This window comes from Grammomys surdaster, unplaced genomic scaffold (genome assembly GCF_004785775.1).
Source record: "Grammomys surdaster isolate TR1022 unplaced genomic scaffold, NIH_TR_1.0 150, whole genome shotgun sequence".
Classification (NCBI taxonomy): domain Eukaryota; kingdom Metazoa; phylum Chordata; class Mammalia; order Rodentia; family Muridae; genus Grammomys; species Grammomys surdaster.
Window position 1 is genome coordinate 14,708,762 of NW_021604608.1, and position 25,416 is coordinate 14,734,177.

The following is a 25,416-nucleotide window of genomic DNA, read 5'->3' on the forward strand; positions in this document are numbered from 1 at the left end:
CTTATAGTATGTAACAGAGATATTGTTTCTCCACTACTGTAGCGTATAATATGGGTGTTGTACCCCCACTACTACAGGATGTAATAGGGGTAATGTCTCCCAGCTATTACAGTGTACAGTAGGGGCATTTTCTCCACATTAATACAATGTGTCATAGAGGTGATGTCTCTGTACTACTACATAGTATAATAGGGGCATTGTCTCTGCATTACTACACAGATTAATAAGGACATTGTCTCCACATTAATGCAATGTGCAAAAGGGGATTTTTCTTCCCACTATTACAGTGTGTAATAGAGGCATTGTCTCCCCATTACCAATATGGATTAGGGACATTGTATCCTCACATCTATAGTGTATAATGGGGGCAATGTCTCCCCATTAATACAATGTTTGATAGGAACATTTCTTCCCATTAGTATAGTATGTAATGGGTCATCATAGCTCCATTATCACAGTATGGATTAGATGCATAGTCTCATCACTATTACAGTGTGTAATAGGGGCTTTGTCCCTTCATTAATACAGTATGTAATAGAGGTCATGTCTCCACAGTATCTCAGTATGTAATAGGAGCAATGTCTCCCCGCTACTACAGTGTGTTATAGGGACTTTGTCTTCCCATAATGGGTTGACTCCATTTAAATTCTTTATTCTATTTTTTAACATGTATATACTTTAGAGATGTTTTAGTAGGTAACCACGTTATTTTCGCCAAGTTCTTTAGTGTGTTTTCCCTCACTGTGCTCCTTCCTCTACACTGCTCTTTTATCCTCATGCTCCAGTTTGTATTTTATGATGGAAAGAGGTGTAGGAATAATTTATCCAACTACTCAAAGATGTCAGAATATTAAAGAATGATATAGGTAATTACACAAAGAGTTAATACTAGAAGTGAGATAAAACATGGATAGTCTTCAAGTGTGAATGAGCTCAGATGCAATCAAATAAAGCTTTTTTAGTTGATGCTTAGACAATATTAGTGAATGGAAGACACACATGCAAAGTTAGCAGTTGCAAGAAGCTCCCCAGATAGGGGTAAGAGTTCTTGCATGCCCTTCCCCATTCATACTGGTGATTTTGTTGGCTTAATCTTATACATGTCTTACAATACAGTGCCATTTGCTATGAATACCTGTGTGAAATAGACATATTCTTTCCGACGAATATCATTTTCCTGTACTCATCCACTATGTCTGGCTATAATCTTTTATCCCCATATTTTGAAATTTCACATAACATTCAACACAGCCAGAAATTATTATTGCATCTGGGCTTATGTGGTTTTTTTTTACTACATTTTGTTGTTTGTCATGAAACATACATAACTTGGATCAGAATTGATTACCTCTAAATGTTTATACAGTTTTATAATTACATTAAATATTTGTTCAAATTGGTAGTGTGGAAATTAAATAGTATACATAGCTCATGTCCTTATAAGCTTTTAGCTTATCTTTAAAAAGCAGAAATATCTAATCTACATAAAATGCATACAAAAAATTAAGTATCAACAGCTACAAGAACTTTTACAAATAAGAAAGTATAATTTTTCAACACAAAATATGTGAAAACAACAGTTTTGTATAAGTGTATTTGGATTGCAGTATAAGGTATATTAAGACACTGGAGTTATTTTTCAACTCCATATATTTGTTTTTGGTTCTGTATTCAGCTAAATCTTATGAGCTAGAAAATCTGCTTTGCAGTATAGAATGAAAAGTAAATGATGGGGGAAGACCTCGTGAAAGTTATAATTTATGTTTAATGAGTCTAAGCACAAGAAAAATGACAAACAAGCAGAATAAGCATGTTTAGAGAATGTTGGTTATAGAAAGATATCAAAACCATAATGATTATAAATAGGAGTGTGAGCCTTAGAGATTAATAATTAATACTAGAATAAAGCTGAGTTGTTGAAAGCAAAATTAACAGCCAATTAAACTGCAAATGTTGACATTGGCCATGCTTTTTAATGCTGCTATAATTGGGCTGTGCATCTTGGATTTTGAGTAGTGTGAACAACGGAAACACTGAAAAGTTCTGTTTAATAGAGGGATAGATTCACAATTTTGGAGTCACCTAGCCTGGACCACCAGAAAACAGACAGAAATATATAACAATTGCTAAGCCAGTGAACCCATTAGAGTCTGATAATTCAAAACTTCATTGGTGTTTATTTATTATTTTACATTAGTAGAACAATTCATAAAAAGTCGTCAGAAAATACATTTTAATAAAAATAAAATTCACCCAGCACATGTCGGTGAGGATGTGGAGAAGGAGGAACATTCTTCTATTGCTGATAGGATTGCAAATTGGCACAACCACTCTGGAAATCAATCTGGAGATTCCACAGAAAATTAGCAATATATCTACCTGAAGACTCAGTTATAGCACTCTTGGGAATATACCCCAAGATGTCCCACCATATTACAGGGATATATAATTCACTATATTCATATCAGCCTTATTTGTAATAGTCAGAAGCTGGAACCAACCCAGATGTCCCATAAACAGAATATCCCAAAAACAATGAATATAGAAAATGTTACTGATTTACACAGTAGAATACTATTCAGCTATTAAGAACAAGAACATCATAAGTTTTGCAGGCAAATGGATGGAACTAGAAAATGTCATTCTGAGTGAGGTAATTCAGACCCAAAAAGACATGCATGGTATGTACCCACTAATGTGTGTATATTAGCCAAAAAATATACAAAATACATAAGACACAATCCACAGAACTCAAGAAGTTAAGAAACAGAAGGGCACAAGTGAGGATATTTCATTCCCACATAGGAAGGAGAAGAAAATAATCATGGGAGGCAGGGCGGGGGACCTCGGTGGGAGATGGGATAGAAGCCCATAGTGCCAAGAGAATGAATGGAACTATGCAACTTTGGGAGTGGGGGTTGAGAGAAACTCTAGAAAGTTTGATAGACTTGGGAGGTGAGAGACTCTCAAGACTTAAAGGGAGAGACCTTAGATGGGGAGAGGGAACTTGTAGAGTCCACCTCCAGTAGAAAGGGCATCAAGTGGAGGGATGGGATTGCTATCTCACAGTCAAAAATTGTGATCCAGAATTCTTCCTTTCTAAAAGAACTGCAGGTACAAAAATGGAAAAGAGACTGAGGGAAAGGTGGTCCAACTATAGGCCCAACTTGGTATCCATTTCTAGGGGAGGCTCCAAGACCCGACACTGTTACTGATGCTAAAGTTGGCTTACAGAGAAGAGCCCCGCATGGCTTTCCTCTGAGCAGCCCAACAAGAAGCTTACTGAAACAAATGCAAATACTTACACTCAGCCATCTAACTGAGGTCAAGGACCCCTGTGGGGGAATTAGGGAAAGGATGGAAGAAACTGAAGAGGAGGGCAACCTCATAGGAAGATCTGGAGTCTCAACTAACCTAGATCCCTGAGATATCTCAGACATTGAGCCGCCAACCAGCAGCACACACTAGCTGGTCTGAGGCCCCCTGATACATATACAGCAGAGAACTGCATATTCTGGCCTCAGTGAGAGAAGATAGACCTAACCCTCAAGAGACTGGAGAACTGAGGAAGTGGGGAGGCCTGTTGTGTGGGGACAACTTCTTGGAGACAGCATTGAGGATTTGGAATGAGACGTGACACTGTGGCAGGAGAGACTGGCAGGGGCCAATGGCTGAACTGTAAAAAATACAAATGAACAGATAGATAGATAGATAGATAGATAGATAGATAGATAGATAGATAGATAGATAGGTAGGTAGGTAGGTAGGTAGATAGATAGATAGATAGATAGATAGATAGATAGATAGATAGATAAAATAATTGTCACCCAGGATAGCCTTTTAATTGTTCCCAAGTATGATTGTGAAGATTGAGCTGGAAGCTAGAAATAATCCTATTAAACCTCATTAATTTCTGTGTGAATTCCTCAGTGTATCTGGTATATATAGAATATATAGTGTAGCAGCTAGAAGTTTTCATGCCAGAGTAACATGTGTCATGCACTGTAATAAGTATTATGGTATGTCTAATATGGTGAAGACACCTGTAATTCCAGGAGAAGGGTGAAGCAAAATAATTTGTAAGATTTAGACCAGGCTTGTGTAGTGATCATTTAAGGTAAATCCTGGTTTCACAGCAAGACACATAATTCAAAAAGAAAATTAAAATAAAAGTAAATGAAGGAAGAAAGGGCTTTCAGTAGTATGTATGCTAGTTAAAGAAGTGAAAGGATGGGGCATTCAATGGTTCTCTACTAGATAGAGACCATCCACAGACCTCCTCCCAAGGAACTGATTCTCATATGAGCCTTTTAGAGACAAAATAGTACAACAAAGAGATATTTTAAAAATTCTAAAGAAAGGGAATGTTAGGAAAAGAGAGGCATTGCAGGGGAGGGAGACCAGAAAAGAAAGGAGGGGAACAAAACTAGGAAGGTTTCTCTTGGATTTGAGTTGATAACAGCTTTGTTGTTGACATATATTTAAGGCAAATACATAGAAAATAAGAACTGCAAGAAAGAATCACATATTTATAAGGGTAGACTCTCTCCTGACAAAACCAAATGTGCTGAAATAAAAACTTTGATCGGTCTAAGTAAAGACATTTGACCAACCAATGAAGTTCACTAAATACATCATAGTAATAATGGATATGAAAAGGAAATTGGTTATTCTGCAAGGAACAAAGAAAACGATACTTTATTTGTTTATAAATGCTTATTTCTAGCTGAATTGATCTATACTAATGTCGGAACACATTGGAAATAAGTGATATGCCAACCTATATTTGATATTGAGGTAACCAGCTATATCTCAGTATCAACATGGAGTTTTGTGGTTTTAAAAAGAAAATATTCAATTATTTTTGTTGTCATTCTATCAGCTCCCATCAAATTATACTGCCATTCTCCAGACTGTATTAAGATTCTTTAAAAATCAGTACTTAAGAACACTCTACGAATGGCCAACAGAGATATTCTTCCCAAATGTTTTTGATTTTACTCAGATTTGGAGGTTTATTATTACTCCTTAGTAGTAATACACACATATACACACACACACACACACACACACACACACACACACACATCTGTATATATATACCAATTTCTTAAAATGAGAATTCAAATCCACAAAGCATATTTTGTCTAAATGTTTTTCCTGAAAGTCAACGTAATCTATATTTAGTTTAAATTTCTCTCTTTAAAAATTTGTTTTAAGAAAATCATGTGGGTTAGTATCCTTCAAAGATAATCATGTAGGTTAGTACTGTTCAAAGAGGGAACTAGAAACCTTCTAGGGATAATCAAGGACTCATCACAGAGGAACAAAGACATTTAAAGCCTATGGTGACCTTTAGCAGTGTAGAAATCTAAGTGAAATTATTTTCTTCACATTATTCAAGTTGTCTGGACATAGGTCCTTTAATTACCTAAGCTCTGTCTCTTGAGATGCAAATCTTTAGAATTGGGCTACATTGTGATGCAGTTTTTCATTTAGGGATATTAATGAGCAAGCTAAATATTGACTCCCAAGTAATCAAAATAATTTCCCTTCTCCAGGGCTTCTGTGATGTTTGAAATAAAGCACAATTATTTATTTACCATTTTGTTTGTCATTAAGCTAGAAACTATTTCAGTCATAGAAATGCTTTTAATTAAAATAATCAATCTAAATCTCAATAGCATATTTATAGAAGGGCAAACAGTGTTTATAGCTACTTTTCTTTCAAAATATCATGATCTGGAAAAGAGATGTCTTCAACTGACAAGTACTAGAGTGTCTTTGGGTTATGGTAAAGCTCCTGAAATACATGTCAGCATTTTAAGAAGGAACTGAAGGCTCTGAAAGTACATGACTCCTTTTACTCTATTCACATTATACTAGAAACAGTTTTTTTTTCTTTTTAAATTTGAGTAGCAAGCAATATGATTTAAATTGTTTAGTGAAGTTGAATAATGTGAAACAATATTGGGGTGAAGAATGTCATTATAGAAACTCTTGGGATAATTTATTCAGGTATCAGTTAATTGTTAGTTGAATAGAGTCAAATTCCGAAGGGAACGAAGGAATAACTCCAGATATTTTAGACACTGTGCCCATAGACCTTACATCTTAATTAAGTAGGTAATGAATGAAAGATGTTTGCTCGAAAATTCATGACATAAATAATTAGGTAAAAATATGAGGTTTAAATATTGGTGTGTTAAAGAATACTCATTAATTGAAAAGTGGAGAAAATTAAATTGGTTTGAGTTTTGTTGTTTGTTTTTATATTCTTTAAGAATTGTGATTCAGACAATATCCAATAGTCAAACTCTCTTTTAGCATTTAATAATAATAATAATAATAATAATGCTATTCCATTTGGTGTTTATAAACTCAATAAAATAAACAAACTCTATCTTCTACAGTATTTTACAACTATGAGCATTGTCACTAACTTTTGATTTAAAAATGTTTAATTCTCAGTTATTCCTTTCCTTTTTCTATAAAATATAGTTCTTTTTTTTTACGTAATATATGTTCATTACAGTTCCCCCTCCTTCCTCTCCTCTCAGCTGCTTCTCATTCACTCCCCAACTAAGATCTACTCACTTTCTCTCTCATTAGAAAAAGGTACCATATCTTCTGAAGAATAGCAGATAGATCATAATTCAAGGCAGTGTACCGTATAGACCATGACATGTTTCAAGGCACAGGCCAAGAAGATTCTGTACTTTTCCACCACCTGATCCCTCTTACCCCCTCCCCTTGTAAAACACGCTATAAAAAAGCATTTCATGTCAAAAAAAAAGGAAAAAAAAGAATAAAAAAAAAGAAAAAGGTACTTAAGGCATAATAATAAAATAAAGAGTATATAATAAGATAAAACAAAATGAGCATATCAGAATATAACAAAATTGAAAGTGAAGAGCTCAAGAGAAGTTAGAATAAACAGAGACAGACTGGTTTATATATTCACATATAAACACTATATGTTTATAAATATATTATATATTTATAAACATATAATATATATATATATGCATATATACATACACACACGCACACACACATATATATATATTAAAAGGGCTGACATAACTTTATGAGACAAGGTTCTGGTCTGCACCTCCACATGGAGCGTATATTATTCTCTGGAAAGAAGCCCTTAAGTGTTAACTCTGATACTGAAGCAAAGGTCTAAGAAGAGGAAGGAGAGGGTTCAGAGTAGGAGGAGAAGGAGGAGAAGAAGGAAGAGAAGTAAGAGAAGGAGGAGAAAGAGGAAGAGGAGGAGGATGCAGAGGAGTGGAAAGTTAAAATAGAGATCAATTTAGGAAAAGAAGAATTGTACTAATATCCATATCTATATTTTACCTTCAAATCAGGTACAATTCAAATGCAGTCTTTAGAAAGTCATCCAGTAAATAACCATCCAATATGTGCACTGGGTAATACAGGAAGTAATTGTTTTAATATGCATGAACCAGTTTAAGAGGAAACTACACGCTCTTAATAGTTCAGTTAATGAAAGAAGCTAGTATTCAGTGAAACACAGTGGTTATTTTCAGTAAGTAGAAATGCAGGTCATGACTAGAATAGGAAGAACACAAAGGATTGATCATTGATTTTATAAGATATAGTCATTGTTGGTGATTCACTTCCCTTAATCAATAAGTCTGTTGAACTAATTGAATACCCTTGAGTGCAAACCTTGCCTTAATTTCTAGCTTTAAATCAACAATGTAATGAAATGTTCTAGTTAAATTACTTGTCACTTCTCAAAAATCAAATCCTCGTGTTGCTCTTTCAGACTAGAAGGTAAGTATTTCTAAATAATATGCAGTTTACTAAGCCTAATTGACTTTTATTAATGGACAATGCGAAACTCCACAAGAATAGGTAACAATGTAGCATTGCTATTTTATCCATGAATCATATTCAGTTTGATGTACATCAATAAACTTGAAAGGTAAAACTGAAAGCAAAAAAATTGATTCTCCATAATCCTGCTTATGAGAGGCAGAGAAAAACAGAGTCAAAGATACAGAGGATGGGCAGAGGAAAGAAAGAACATGATCCACTTGACGAATTTCTTCTTCTCAGAGCCAATTCTCTTTTTCTCTATCCTATTTCCTATCAGTTCATTCTTTATTATTTTAATATCAATGATATTAGTTTTAAATTTTAAAATAAAGACTAATTTTTTTTAATTTAATGGAACTTGCCTGTGGAGAAGAGACACCAGACACTAGTGATTCATAAATATTGATATTTGTAGCCTGATTTTTCACACACACATATATATATATTAGTCAATTAGTATATATAAGTATATATATTATTACATTATAATTTATATTAATATATAAATATATTAATATAAATTTATATTATTTAAATTTAATTTAATTCTAATTTAAATTTAAATTTTTATTATATAAATTTATAAATATGTAATATAATTTATAAATATATATTTATATTAATATATAGTATATAATGTATTATATATTATTATTATTATTATATATACCTATATACACTAATTGAAACTAAACAAATTAATTACTCTTTGTTCATGGTGAACAACCATTCTCTTTTCTATTTGCCAGTTATAGAAAGTTCTAGGAACTTTTATGCAAATGCACTATAAATAAAATCACTGGTCTTTGTTGAAAATGCTTAATATAGTTAATTTTAAATTCTTATTTCTCAAATGTGATTTCTCCTATAGTTTTTCAAGCTTGTAAGAGTGTCACAAACAAGTTATCATGTAGTTCTTGTTACAGAAATGTAAATGTGGAGTTTCTAGAAACCCCTGCTTTTACATGGGTGATCACTGAGGCTGAGAGGAAAAACAAAGAGAAGGTGAAGAGGAATCCCTGCCCTAACTTTGGATCTTCAGATCCCTCATGAGACATTTAACCTCACTAGACATCTCTGTACTAATTAGTGAAGGAGGGCCAAGTATTGATTTTCTCTGTTTTAGATGCACAGAGCAAAGTAGTAGGAGAAATTTTAGAATGGAAAATAGAAGAGCTTACTGCCCTACATTTATAGTAAAGGCCTGTGAGTGTAAAATAGTAATGCCTATGGAAGTCAAACTTTCCATTTTTTTCCTAAACATAAGCAACTTTAGCTGTGTATCTTGCTACCCTGGACATAAAATACACTTTTATCTTTAAAAGATGAAGCAATGAAATCAATAACTTGATGTCAATTCAATGGTCTGAATAAGTATCCTCAGAGGCCCATATGTTAAAAACTTGATCTAAAACAAGCAGATCTATTGGAAAATCTTTGGATTGGTAAAGTTTGAACATCATGAATATCTTGTATCATTAGGGGTAACATTGAATTATATTAATGGATGTATGACTCTTTCCTTCATTTCTGGCCTTATGAGAGTGGCTTCTTCTGAAATGGGTTCCAACATTATTAAGACCTGGAAGCAAGTGGACAACACATGGCCTGGCATCTTCAAAACTCTGAAATAAAACATATCTTCATACTTTTTAAGTTGATTATCTTTTCTACTTGTTATAGCAACAGAAATCTTGATTGCAAACTTTAGTAATTGAATTTCTAATCATTTTGTTGTCTAATGTCATTGCTAAATTTTAATTTCTCCCATAATTAGTAACACTTAATGTAGATAAACAAAGAATAGTTTTATTTTTGTGGTATCATTGAGTAAAATTCAAAGATTTTAATTTGAAGTATATCATTTTAATTAACGTACGTTGTGTTTCATAAAATTATTCAGTTTAAGTGTGTTGTGTAAATTCTTGCCCCTGCTCATCCTAGTCTTTTCTATCATAGAAACACACACACACACACACATACACACTCATCACACTCAGAAAAAGAGAGCGAGAGAGAGAGAGAGAAAGAGAGCAGCATAGATACTAGAAATGGAGACACAGAAACACACAGACTCAGTTTCATACCATTTACATATACACTTAGATGCAGATGTAGCTTTAGATGTAGATGTAAATGTAGATTTATAATGTAGAAGTAGATATATCAGGGTATAAGCACAAATATATTTGATACGTCTATCATAGATAAACTATGGTAGATGTTGTTGCTTGGGTTATTAAAGTTAACATGATGATTTATACTTGCATTCATTGTTTTTTACCCAATAACATCATTCCATTCTTTTCTATTGTTTGACAGTTTCATATACACATATTTATGTTTTTGTAGGTGTTTATAAAAATATTAATTATGGAGCTCCACCATTCTTTGTGTCCACTTCCCAGGAGTTCCATGCTAACCAATGACACAGTTCCAATTTCATTCCGGTCAGCTTCCCAACTCAGACCAGATCAGCAGCTTGATACCTGCCCACACACTACACTCTGCATACTACCCAAAAGGTCAGGAGTAACCAAAGACACAGAGCCCAGCTAACACCAGGCTCACCCAGTCTGCCAAGCGCCACCTTCCATCTTGCCTCCTTCTCCACCCAGGTCAGAATATTGGGCTGATACCCTCCCACATGCCACAGCCCGTCTGCCTCCCAGGAGGTCCCCAATAACCAGGGAGACAGCCTGCCTGCCAGCTAGGAGATCCAGAGTAACCAGAGACACACGTGCCTGCTATAACCAGAGACAAAAGAGAAACAGGGAAAGAGGATAACATTTGAAATGTAAATAAAGAAAATATCCAATAAATAATATAATATTGATTCAAAATTAGTCAATAAAATTCTCACAAGCTGAATCCAAGAACACATCAAAACCATGATGCAAGGTGATCATGTAGGTTTCATCCCTGGTATGCAGGGATGGTTCATTATATAAATAAAGAAAAGAAAAAGCGCCACATCATCATCTCACTAGATGGCAAAAAAGCCTTTGACAAAATAAAATACCCCTTCGTGTTAAAACAGCCAACATCAAATTAAATGGAAAGAAAGTAAAAGTAATCCCACTAAAATGCAGGTCAAGTCAAGGTTGTTCACTCTCTCACTTAGCTATTCAATATATTACTCTAAGTTCTAGCTAGATCAGTTAAAAAACAAAAGTAGATCAAGGGGATAAAAATTGGACAGGAAGAAGTCAAAGCATCACTATTTGCCAATGATATGATAGTATACATCAGCGACCACCAAAATTCCAACAGAGAGCTCCTACAGCTAGAAAACAACTTCAGCAAAGTGGCTGGATACAAAATTAAGTCAAATAAATCGGAAGCCTTCCTTTTCACAAAGGATAAATAGGCTTAGAAAGAAATCAGAGAAACAATACCCTTCACATTAGCCACAACTAACATAAAATATCTTGGTATAACTCTTACCAAGCAAATAAAAATGCCAATCTTAACAAAAGCATTCTATAAATTCAAACCAATCATCAAAATTCCAACACAATTCTTCACAGACATGGAAAGAGGAATTCTCATCTTTATACCAAAAAGACGAAAAACAAACAAAACAACAACAACAAAAAAAAGCAGGATAACTAAAACAATTCTTAATAATAAAAGATCATCTAGGGGAATCACCATCACTGACCTTAAGCTGTACTACAAAGCAATAGTGACAAAAACATTATGATATTTGTACAGAGTCAGTCATGTTGATAAATGGAATAGACTCAAAGACCCAAAAGTAAACCTATATACCTTTGGACACTCAACCTTTGCCAAAGAAGCCAAAAATATACAGTGGAAAAGAAAGCATCTTCAGTAAATGGTGTTAGACTAAATGGTGATCTGAAAGTTTAAAAAAAATGTATATAGATCCATATTTATTACCTTGCACAAAGCTCAAGTCCAAGTGAATCAAGCTCCTCAACATAAAACCAGATAAACTGAAGCGAAAAGAGAAAGTCGGAAAGGGCCTCTTACTCACTGGCATAGGGGGAATTTTCCTGAACAGAACTCCAATGGCTTTGTGTCTAAGATCAACAAGTGATAAATAGGACCTCAGGAAACTCAAAAGCTTCTGTAAAGCAAATGACATCATCAATAGGACAAATTTGTAACTTACAAATTGGGAAAAAATCATCACTAATCCTACATCTGACAGAGGGTTAATATCTAAAATATATAAAGAACTCAAGAAGTTAACCTTCAAAATCCCAAATAACCCAACTAAAAAATGGAGTACAGAGTTAAACAGAGAATTGTCAACAGAAGAATCTCCAAAGGCCGAATAACCCTTAAAGAAATGGTCAAATCCATTGTCTTCAGAGAAATGCAAAGCAAAATGACTCTGATTCCATCTCATATCCAGCAGAATGGCTAAGAACAAAAATTCAAATGACAGCACATGTTGGTAAGAATGTGGAGAAAGAGGAACACTACCCTATTGCTGGTGGGACTGCAAACTGATACAAACACTCTGGAAATCAATCTGGCTGTTCCTCAGAAAGTTAGAAATAGCTCTACCTGAAGACCCAGCTATACTACTCTTGGGCATATTTCCGAAAGGTGTCCAACCATGCCACAAGGACCCATGCTCTACTATGTTCATTAGCAGTCTTTTTTGTAATAAACAGAACTTAGAAACAACCCATATTTCCCTCAACTGAAGAATGAGTACAGAACACATGGTTAATTTAAACAGTGGAAGAGTATTCAGCTATGAAAAACGAGGACATCAAGAATTTTGCAAGCAATGAATGGATCTAGAAAATATTATCCTGAGTGATGTAACTCAGACCCAAAAGGTCATACATAGTATGTATTCACTGTTAGTGGATATTAGTCAAAATATACCAAATACCTATGATGCAACCCACAGTGCACAATACGTATAACAAGCAGAAAGGCACAAGTGAGGCTATTTCAATTTCACATAAATTGTGGTAGGAAGTAATCATGGGAGGCAGAAGGAAGGAGGCAACTGGGTGGGAGAGGGGAAGGGGAAGGGAAAAGGGAAACAAGATCAGGTATGGGGGCTCGGGGACAGGATAGAAGCCCAGATGACCAAAAGAATGAATGGAGATAATCAGCATATGGGTAGGGTAGTGGGGGAACCCTCTAGTGACCCAGTGACCCAGAAGGTGAGAGACTCTAAAGACTCAATGGTGGTGACCTTAGACAAAATTCCCAACATTGGGGAGAGGGAACTCGAAGAGCCTACCTTCAGCAGATAGACAAGGACTCAAGTGGAGGGACAGGATTACTACCCCACAGACAAAATTTCTGAGCCCCTGTTTAAAAATATGCTGGAACAAAAATGGAGAAGAGACTGAAGGAAAGATGGAGTCTGGCATGGCTGTGTCCTGAGAGGACCTACCAGCAGCTGACTGAGTCAGAAGCAGATACTTACACTCAACCTCTGAAGTCAAGGATGCCCTGTGGTTGAATTAGAGAGAGGATTGAAGAAGCTGAAGGGGAAAGCAATGACATAGGGAAACCAGGATTCCCAGATAACACAGACCCTTGGTAGCTCACAGAGACTGAGCCACCAACCAGGACCATACATAGGCAAGTCCAAGGTCCCTGGCACATATGTAGTAGAAGTCTGTCTGGCCAGGCCTCATTGGGAGAAGATACACTTAATTTTTCAGAGACCTGACGCCCCACAAAAGGGGGATGTCTGAAAGGGAAGGAATACCTCGTTGGAGGCAAGTGGGAGGACTAATGGGATGAGGAACTGTGGAAGAGAGAACAGAGACATGGAACAATAACTGGAATATAAATAAATAAAATAATAAAAAATATTAGTCATTTTCAACCTCCATTCTGCCACTTATCCACATGCCTTTTTTGACAGTATTCTGATTATCAACAATTTACTTTCTTACTGCCTATCTTTTGATGATTGACCCATTGGATTTAATTAGAATTTTTCCTGAGAATGTTTAGAATGCAGATCTTCATTCTAATGAATGAAGATTCTGTACTGCTGTAAGATTGTATTCAGTATTTTGTGAACATAATACTTCACATTTAAAAACAGTAGGTAACCTGGCTCCTAGTATTTCACCCAGCTTATATTCTGGAACCATCATAAGTTAATTGGTCTTAGAATAATGTGCAAAGAATGGATCACTATATTTCTTATTATTCAGAGCCTTTTGTGTTCTTTCCTTTTAAATAAAATATAAGTCATCGAACAGTTCCCTTATGTTACTCAATCTTCCACCTAAAAGTTGCTTGATTTTATTATTTCTGTAGGTAAGATTTGTGCATCTAATTCTTCTCATCTTTCACATCTACTTATACTTACATATTGGCTCATTTTCCCAGCATTTGACTAGTGGTTGTGTTGATTTCTATAGTAAGGACCTATTGATTACTTAGAGAAAATAATATTTGATAACCTATTGATCATTTACAGAAAAGTCAAGCTTTAATATAAGCAAAAGTAAAATGTTCTTTCTTCTCTCAAAGAAGACATCACATAAAATAGGAAATAGCAGAAACAAGAAATACCACTTTAGATGAAGCTTATTACTTTTGTCAACATCACACAGGTGAGGGACCTCAGGGAAGATGGAATCCAGATTGGGAAAAAGCCTCTACTAGATTGGTCTATAGACCAATCTGTATAAAAAAAAAAAAGAAAGAAAAACAATTGATTAATAACTGATGTTAGGAAGCCCAGCCCATGGTGGATATTAGCACAGGTGGGTGTTGGTATACCTAGCAAGCTGATTCTTTGCTTTATTAATATTGAAGACTAGTAAACAACATGAGCATACCAGGAAGCCATTTCATTCTATTTGGTGTTGGTTCTTTAGTTCCTGCATGCAGGTTACTGCTTGAGTGACTGCCTCTACTAAATGTGACATGGACATGTAAGATAAAAGTCAACCCCTTCCTCCTGTTTTTGTTGTTTTGTTTGTAGATTTATTGTTGCTCATCAACTTGACAAATCTAGGCGTATCTGGGAAGGAGAATATAATTTAGAAATTGCCTCTTGAATCTTATTGGGAAAATGCCTCAATCAGTTTCCCCGTAAGCAATTTTGTGAGGAATTGTCTTGTTCAATGAAGGGTGTGAGCAGGTCAAGCCTGTTGTAACCTGGACCACCCCAGGCTTATGGTCTTAAATTTGTATAATTGTGTATTTGTTATATAATTGAGTAGCCTTTTGTTGTGCAAGACTTGAGGATCAAACTCATAATCAAAATGTCTTCTCAGTGTATGCGTTAGTTCTTACCTCCAGGTTCTTGCCTTGGCCTCCCTCAATGGAATTTGACAAGGGGTCCTAGTAAGAGTTCTTGAAAGTGGCTTACCTGCCTTCATCTGAATAGAATGACTATATTCTAATGGAAAAGGCAGGAATCCAAGTAGCTGTGTGTTAAAATCCAGTGCTGTAGTCCCACCAAATTTTTGTAAAACTGTTGCTATTCATTTTATGTTAAAATGGTGAAGACATAGTTTCTCATATTATTTCTGGAAGACTTACTTACATACAGGATACATAAACTTTCCACTCAGACTAAGGGAAAGCAAGGAAAATCCAAAAGCTTCATTCTTCTGTATCTTTTATGGTGGCTGCCAACTTTACACAAGCTAGTAAGATCCAAGAAACAGAACTTCAATTAAGAAAATTTCTTTATTACACTAGCCTATAGACAACTCAGTGAGACATTTTTGTGATTGACTATTGATATAGGAATACCTGCCCATCTTATGATGCTACTCCTGGACAGGTGATCCTGTGTTGTATAAGAAAAATGTAATTGAGCTATTAGAGCATGGCACCAAACAGTGTTTCTCTATGGCCCCTGTTTCTCTTCATGCCCTCTGGCATTTTTGCATGCCGTGACTTCATTCAATTTTGGACTATGATTTATAAGTGTAAGAAAAAATAAACTCTTACCTTTCCAAGTGTTTCTTGTTGTTAGGTTTATTACAGCAATATAAAGAAAAATATATTACTTAAACAGATATATTGATCTTAAAATAGATAATAGGGTTTCACTGATCATTCATGATTATTTTGTGATTCAGTGTGTGATTGTGAATATACATTGGATATAAAACTGCAAAACAAATGAAGTGGAAATAATAATATACACAGTTTCTATGTGTATGTTGGCCCATTAGCCTAATAGACTTAGTTTTCCCAACCCTGTAGTCAAAGATTATAAATTTAATTACAATGACATATTTCTCTTATTCTCTCATTTGAAAAAAACCCTCTAATATTGGAGACAGCATAATTTGACAGAAGTAAAAAAACAGTGTTCCCTTGCTTTGTACATAATACCAAGCCAAATATCAAAATTATAGCTGTAAAAAGAGATAATAATAGAAAGAAATACTTTATCCTATAATATTTGATCTTTGAATAGTGCCTTCAATATAACTGATTAATAACCAGAGTTTGTAAATTATTATGCCAATAGGACAGAACAGGGTAGGTTTGTGCCATTCCCATGATAGTATTTATTGTGGAGTGTGACCAGTGAGTTTTGGGTGTCCAAGCTTAGATTTTGCTTGTTTGTTTTGATTATTACTTTGATGGTTTGTTTTGAGATGTGGTCTTCTTACATTTGTGAGAAAATGTAGATCTGAACCCTGTTCCAGGTGCTAGGCACTACAACCTTTTCTATTAGGTCTGTCTGTGTTCCTAAGAATCCACTCCCACAACCCAGACTGTCTGACTTTCATTCTTAAGTGATGGATCACAGCTTCCAGTTCTTAATTTCATCTACACCACTCAAGAAATCATATTCTAGGCAGCCAGCCCATATGGCTTCCTGAACCAGGTCTTCCCTACACGGTTTTAAGGACATTGCACTATGTATAAGACAGTAGCTGACTGTGAAACACTGACTGTTGTCCTTCATGACACACCCACAGAGGAAGAAGAGATGTCAATACTACTACGACTGAGTCCCTTCTTGGACATTTTAGAAGCTTTTGTTGAAGAAAAAAGTTGATAACGAACAAAGAAAGAGACTTTCTCCATCAACTAAATCTTAATGTGTAATTCACAACACTGAATTAATAATAATAAAATAATACCAAACCCAGATTAAAAGCCTGAAATAAGAACGACACAAAAAGTTCCAAAAAATTTAAAAGGAAGGAATTCATACTGTAAACATGAATATAAATATAAACACAACTGTCAACATTCAATACTATAAACAGGGTCCAAATTCATGGTTAAAGATGATTATAATCTTAAGTATAGACTCTCTTTTTATTATGTGCTCATTTGTCAAACTACCAAAATGCATTCTAATGGTTTATGTTTGTATATAGAACTGTTTTCAATACTGGTCAGACATTTCTGTTTTTGAGGTGGGTAATGTTAATTCAGAGACATCTAAGTACTAATAACAAGAAACTGAAAATGCTTAGAGAAAGGTAGAATACTTATATTGACTTGCCCATGACTTTTTACCAAGATTCATGGAATTGTGTAGGAAGAAAGGATGGAGAGAATACCAAATCCAGATAATGAGGAGGACTGCTGTGAAGTGTTGTCTTCTAGACAAGACATGATTGTTTTTTTTTTTTTATTAAATCAGAGCAGCAGACGTAGTAAATGAAAAAGACCTGCAAAATATATTAGCGTGAGGGTAACTGAGCACTCGCCCTTATCTGAGGGCCTATTGGGAGTTGTTGTCTTTTTGGAAGTAACAGGTCACGTTTCATTGGCGGTTTGATCATTCGTATATTTCCCTTTCTCTAGTCACTAGATCCTAGAAGATGATCTCACATTCATGGACATATCAACAACACTAATTGGATACAGTATGAGAAAAATAGTGGAAAGATAAATAAAATGGCATAAGGTTGGGAAGGAGATGTGCTGAAGAAGTTGTCCAAGGATAAATTGGATAGGAGTAATAGGGAGATATGGAAAAAATCAAGAGATATTTTATACATGAATAAAAATTTTAAAGATACAAGTAGTTTTTTAAAAAAGATTTGTTTATTGAAAGGCAAAACAACAGATTTTCTCACTGGTACAAACCACCAAAATCTTAAACTAACTGCTGCTATTTCAGAGCAGTGAAATCTGTGTGAACATGTGTGTGTGTGCGTGTGTGTGTGTATGTGTGTGTGTGTGTGTGATTGATATTTTCCAGTAAGTCACACAGTATCAGGAATGGTAAACACATACAATTTCGTTCATCAACACATAAATATAATTCACATGACAATATTTACCATAGTGAGAGTAATGTATTAAAGTGAAAATAAGGCAAAAATCAAATAAAAATGTCTATGAATTATAAATTATTATCTAATAAACTTCACATATTACATGGGAATAATTGTCTTGTCTCCTTACCTTTTATAATTATGTCAGATACTCAGAATATCTGTAATATGTACATGTAGTAATTCTTTGATGTGCTTATCAAATCCCATTATAGCACAATCTGGCATTAGTTATTGTCATCTTGATGAAAATTGTATTGTGCATGTAATGAGTTTTCAAATGTATAGCATATAGATTTTATAACTGGAGTGTTTGTGTGAGATAAATTTTATATGACACCATGTAAGTGTATTTTCACAGAACATCCTTAAGCCTTATAACTTATATTGTTACATATTTCTGCAGAGGTTACTGTACTTTGGGGATTAATATTGAAGATTAATGTTTATGAGTTTATAGTTTGTTGCATTTTATGAATTGGTTCATATCCTAAATCATGGTAAAAATGCCTGGCTATGATGAACCTTGAAAGCTTGTTCCACTTTATAGAACAAAGCCATTTTCATGTGTGTAGAACACTGTACTACTTTGCATTTTTATTCAATGTTTTGAATTTTTTTATTTATTTTTTTCTCAAATCGTAATTCATTCACACAGGGGTTATAAACTCAGAAAGGCAGGATGTGGGGAAGGGAATGACACTGGAGTGTGGGTGATCAGGGGGAATACAGATATCATCAGAACCAGGTATCAGCTGGGTGGAGGTTCAGGGGACAAGTCACTATGACTCTGCCTATGACTCACTTGTCCTTATCTAAGTTGGTATTGTCTGCCAAGGCTACCTATTTACAAGGTCTATGACTACTCAGGCTTGTAAATTTCCACAAAAGCTGCCTGTTTACATTAACTTATAGCCATCTGTTTCAATGTTTTTCCACTGAGACCCAAGACTTGGTGTTACTATACATGTATGACAGGCCTATTGATGATTTTAGGCCTATGGCTGATTTTAGGCCTTCAGTGGATAAGCAGGGCTGCCCCTGCCATCTCCTCCATTCTCTAATTATAGAAGGGCTGTGGCAATTCTAAACTTGCGAAGGCGGGGATAGAGGCCTGACCTCCAGTATTTGAAGGGGACCTTGTAATGGCTCCAGTCCCCCTGTTGTCCAGTGAGGCATGAGGGCCATACCCATTCTGATGTCTTTTTCCTGGAGAGGGGATACTTTTGACATCAACCCCTATGCAGTCAGGCTTGTCCCTCAGGGAACCCAGAGAGATATTTTTCTCTTTTATTTATATTCCCTTGCAGTGCTTAGCCTCGCAGCCTAAGCAAGAATTCAGATCGCCTGACAGAGGGGGTTCTGGATGGCCCCTCTCTGCTTGGTCTAGGGGCAGAAGTCCCCCCTTTTAGGTTGGGTGGAGATGGGTTTTGGAAACACCCTGTATAAAGTAACAACCTCATCTTGAATCTCCTGGTCCTCCATAGCTAACTTATGATAATGTATCTGAGTAGGTTTTGCTACCAAATTATTTATCTGTTGTATCACAGAGTTATTCTGCCTATTTGAGAGCCAGGGACCAGCAGAAAAAAGCAAAAAGAACCCAAATAATGGTCCCAAGATGGGAGGAAATAGGGTTGACAACCTTAGAGAGGCTGAAAACCAATTCTTGTACCAGCCTTCATCTGTTTCTTTCTCTCTCTGATTTTTCTTAGGGCCTTCACTACCTGTTTCATGTTCTCTTTAACCCTCCTTGTCTTGTCTATATAAAGGCAACCTTCTTCTTTAAGAGCTGTACACAGTCAAGAGCTGCACACAACCTTTTCTATTGTAATAGATAGGGTCTTCACGACTCTCTGAGTGTGGAAGGAGCGACTGTTGGCGCTTCTGCCCTGATTTTACAAGAACTCTGAAAAATTGGCTTTAAAAACAAAAGAGGGGGAATGGTAACCCCCAGAAGGAGTCCTCCTGAAATACTCTCCATCATGCCTTGTTCACTTTTATCTCTCTAAAGCTGAAAGCTCATGGCGAATCTGCTGTTGACTGCCCCTGGCACCACCGAGACCAACAAAACTTTGCCACAGATATGGGGAAGGACCCTCTTACCCTTAAAGGGCATGGCCCAGACCCAGTTCCCTTATGGGGCCGGGGATTGATATGCCTGTCTGATACCACAGAACGCACAGCTAACTGGCTCCCAAAAGGATTAATAAAAATATAGATACCTCCACAAAGCCAGGCCCAACCATAAATACGATGAATAACAATTTACATCCAGGGAAGAGAAATCTCCCTGAGAATTCCCTTCTTTTTCCTTTCCAGGTAAAATGAATCACCTGTGATGTCTGCTGTTAGACGTTCTAATCCAGATGCTGGCCTCCGAACTTACACTACTCAGACCTTTGAAGGGCCACTGACAAGAACATCAAACAGCTAGAGATTGACATCACTAATCTGAAGAAATCCCTTGTTTCGCTGTCTGAAGAGACCTCATAAAATCATAAAGATCCTCAATGTTTTGAATTTTAAACAAAAAATTTGAGAGAATTTTGAAGTGTTTTACATATACTTACTTATTTCTTATACAATATAACATACCAAGTAGATTTTTAATAGGACTTTTATAAATTATGAATCTTTGACTACCATCCAAATAAAATTTACTGTGTTTATTTTCTCATAAGACAGACATGAAAAACAAAAATATATTTTATGAAAAAAATCTATTTTGATTCAGTTTTTACAAAAATTAAATTTTAGAATTTTAAAAGAGATTTAATTTCTGCATTTTTACGTTTACATATTTTGATTTTATTTATTTCACTTATTATCTATTTTATTACATTTTTATAGCAAACACCTGTGGTCATTTTTGTGATGACAACAATCCAAACAAATGATAAAAGCACCGGTAAAATATTTTCATTCAAGAAACATAGTATCTATACTGATGACAGCCCAATTAAACAAGGTAATCAGCAGGCTCTGATGGAGAAGCATGCCATGGGATATGCTAGTTTCCTGATGCTTGAATTCATATGATCAAAACTTTGATTCATAGGTGCTTAATCTAAATTGTAAACTCATGCTTTTTACAACATTTCATTTTCTTTTACACATTTTTCGTAACAGTAAAATTTGCAGCATTTTAGTCAACTTTAATTGAATCATAACTTGCCTAAATGAGATTGCTTAATTAAATTTAAACTATTTTCATTAATGCTATATAAATTTTAGGTTACAGTGACACTGTATCTATATAAAACTTCCTCAAATATAGCAAATATAATTTGCTTGTAGACCTAAAACTATGTAGTTAGAGAAGGCAAAATATACTCAGAGAACTGGGATTGGATAGGACCCCCAGGCTCAATGTGGGTGACCTTATCTGAATGCCCAATAGTAGGGATATAGAACATGAAGACTTCACCTCCAGCAGTCAGACAGGACCCACAGTGGAGGGATGGCCACACCAACCCACCTACCAAACTTTCAACCCAAAATTGCTCCTACTTAAAAAAAAAAATTCAGGGACAAAAATGGAACAGAGATTGAAGAAACAGCACACCAATGATAGGCTGACCCAGGGACTGACACTATTAGGATGCTTGTGGACTTAATGGAGTAGGTATGGCTTTATTGGTGTAGATGTGTCACTATGGGCAAGGGCTTTAATATCTTCTTCGCTGCCTGGAAACCAATCTTCTTCTAGTAGCATTCAGATGAAGGTGTAGAGTTCTAAGCTTCTCCTGCACCATGCCTGACTAAACACTGACTTTCTTCATCCTTGATGATAATGGACTGAAACTCTGAACCTGTAAGCCAGGTCCAGTTAAATGTTGTCCTTATAAGAGCTGCCATGGTCATGGTGTCTGTTCACAGCAGTAAAACCCTAACTAAGACACATCTCATGGGTGGAACACCAACCCCTAACACTATTACTGATGTTATATCATTCTTGCAGATAGGAGTTTAGCATGACTGACCTCTGATAGTCTCTACCAGTAGCTGACTGAGACAGATACAGATACTCATAACCAAGCATTAGTTGGAGGTCGGGAACTGCTATGGAAGAGTTGCAGGAAGGACTGAAGGAACTTTAGAACATGGCAACCCCATAGGAAGGCCAACAGTGTCAACTAAACTGAGAGCTCCAAGAGACTGAGCCAACAACCAAAGAACATACATGAGCTACTCCATGGCATCTGGCACATATGTAGCAGATGACTGCCTTGTCTGGCCTCAGGGGGAGACAATGCAACAATGCACATAATCCTGTAAAGACATGATGCCCCAGGACAGGGGGATACCAGGGAGCGATGACCTTCTCAGAGGCAATAGATAAGAGGAAGGGGGAAGAATTCTGGGAGGAGGAACTAGGAGGGGAGGCAACATTTGGGATGTAAATAAATAAAACAATTAATTAATTAATAACAAAATTAAAAAGAAGTAAAAAGAATGGAAAAATCCAACAATAAAAACAAAGTACACAAGTCAGCTTGTCAAGGCCAATCAGGAGTCAGTCCATTCACTTTATATGCTCAAATTCTTTTAAGCATAGCCATAAACTACAATGTTTTCTTATTTATAAAATTTTAATAAATTGATTTTAATAAAATGATGTTTTATGGTAAATAAATACTACTTCAACTCTAAATCTGTGTGGCTGGAAACACACTTTTATCAATAAAAATGTTATGAGTTTCTCATATTAATGTAAATAAATAAACAAAAAATAAATAAATGTTCATATTTACAGACATATGAGTCAATTGAATCCCTTCTCCTTTTTAACTGCATTTCCTTGGGGACATTCTATGAATCTAAATGAAATACAAATCTATGACAAAATATTGAGGAATATAAATTTTATCTTTTAAAATTAATTATTTTAAATTTTGAGATTATATACTATTATATATTTCTCATTCATTTTCTTCTATCTTTTATAGACTTGTATAAATACTGTTATATGGGCATCTTTGTTCTTATCCAAATTCATCCCCCTTTTTCATTAATTATAATTATATATGTATATTTTATGTATATAACATATATTAAGATATATAGTTAGAGTTAGAATTACATATTTTTTTAAAGTTTGATCAGTCATGTGTATAATGTTATATTATGGCCCTTGGAGGAGTACAACTTCCTTAAGTTGATCTTCTGTGCAGATTGTTTTCACAGTGAATTGATAGCAAGACATAGTTTATGGTACTTTGTTATCAAAGTCCTGGTGAACTAACTGTTTGCTTTCCTTTAACAATTAAGAGGTTCTCCTTATTTCTCTCATTGATCTTTGCATAAATCCTTCCCCTCACTCCAACAAATCCCCCAAATCAGACATAACATCAATGGGATGCATAAATAACTGAAAGAGCCACTAAATAACAGATAACTGAAGACGGAATCCAATGATTGTTTCTGTGAACTTAGTTTTTAAGGAAGTCTAAGAGAAACTGGTGATGTTAAGAGAGAAAAAATGATAAAGCAAATAATGGGTGGTGATTATTGCAGAGAAAGCATATACAAAATTCAGTGGCTCCTTTCAGTATGACACCTACACATTTCTCTTTTGAATTCATGATCTCAATTTTTTCTTTAGAATTACTCCAACAAGACTGTTTGCAGAGAAATCCTGTTTGAGAATAATTTCTTCCTGAGTCATTACCATCAATCCAATTCCCTATTTCCAATTTTCTAAGCAAACATTGATGAGAAATGCTCTGCCACTCCTGTCTCTTCACATTGATTAAAACTGTCTACTATTTCCTTTCAGTGTATGTAATTTTCTATTTGCTGAGATACTAAAATTGCATTACTATAATTAATACCTTCTGAGTAATTTTCTTTTTCCCTCTAAATTTAAGAAAACTGAAACATCTTTTGTTCTGATTTCACTGTGCCTTCCAAAGATATTAAAGTAACAATAAAAACAAAATGCTAAATATTTGTAAAAGCCCAAGAACAAAATGTTATTAAGAGACATAATTTTAGCATGTAGGACATTGATAGGATTCTCAGGAGAAGTACACAGGCATTAAATGAAAGATCCCTTTACTGTATTTTCTTGGATTGCATGTGACAAATTTTTAGATACCAGCTATTTGTAGGAAGTTGTACAAATTATTTTCCAGGGAAACTTTTAGGTCATCAGAGAGCATTGAAAATGAATTGCATAGCCCTTAGGTAAATTATCAACAAGATGATTGCCCATGACAATTTCAATGCTGGAAGCATTGGTGTGCTCAGGCCTTCTAACTCCCCTTCCACTCTGTAAGATACTGTGTAAGAATTTGAAGTCAGATCCCTTGCTGATTATAAAGAATACATTTGTCTGGTAATCTGGCAAATGTATACTTGGAATACTGAACAACTGTGTTAAATTGATAGAATCTGTGGACCATGGGGATCATGGTTATTTTCATTTATTTTCGAATAAAAAGGCATTGCAGGCAGATGGTATATGGTTTTAAACCTTAGCATGTATTTGTTACATTTTTCCCTGGCCTGGGTTAGACTTACATAGTCTAGTATAAAATTCTTCCCAAATACAACTATTTAGCAAATAGTTTAGGTAATGTTATTTCACCTTTTATGAGTTGCTATCTTAGCTGTTTGTGGGTGTAACAGGCATGCCAATAGATATAGTGGGTGTCTTAAATAATCTTTGTTGATATTATACTTTTAAGAATAAAGTAGTTGTGCTGTGGCAATGTATAATACAGCTTCTTCATAGTTACTGAAACTTGTTGCATATCTGAGAATTATTTTTTATAAAAATAGTTTTGAAGATACTATATACTACACACACACACACACACACATACAAGCACACACACATATTTTGAATTCTGTGTATAACAATTATGAAGCAATCATAGACTACCATTCATTCACTGAATTCTTTTTAGTTAATTGAATTTCATACCAATATAGGATATTAAAATCTATGCATATACAGTTATTCTATGTTTAAAATTTAAGCATGATCTAGACAAAATTAATATCTAAGATGTTAGAAAAAGTTGCATAAATGAATAATTACATAAAATTGGAATAATATATATTATTTAAAATTTGAACAGTTGTAGAAAATATTCAATGAACATATAACAATTTTGTAGTAGTATACATTACTAATTGTCTATAATTTTATGGGATTCAAATTGCCTTTTTTAGGAGAAACAAGATTGTTATGCTAAGCTAAATATATCTTTAAAAAACAGCTTTTCTCAGAAAGAGGACATACTTGTCAGAAAGAATGGTTTAGTGCAGCAAGTATAGTACATTGCACAGCTACCCAACCAAATACTTATTCACTTGGCAC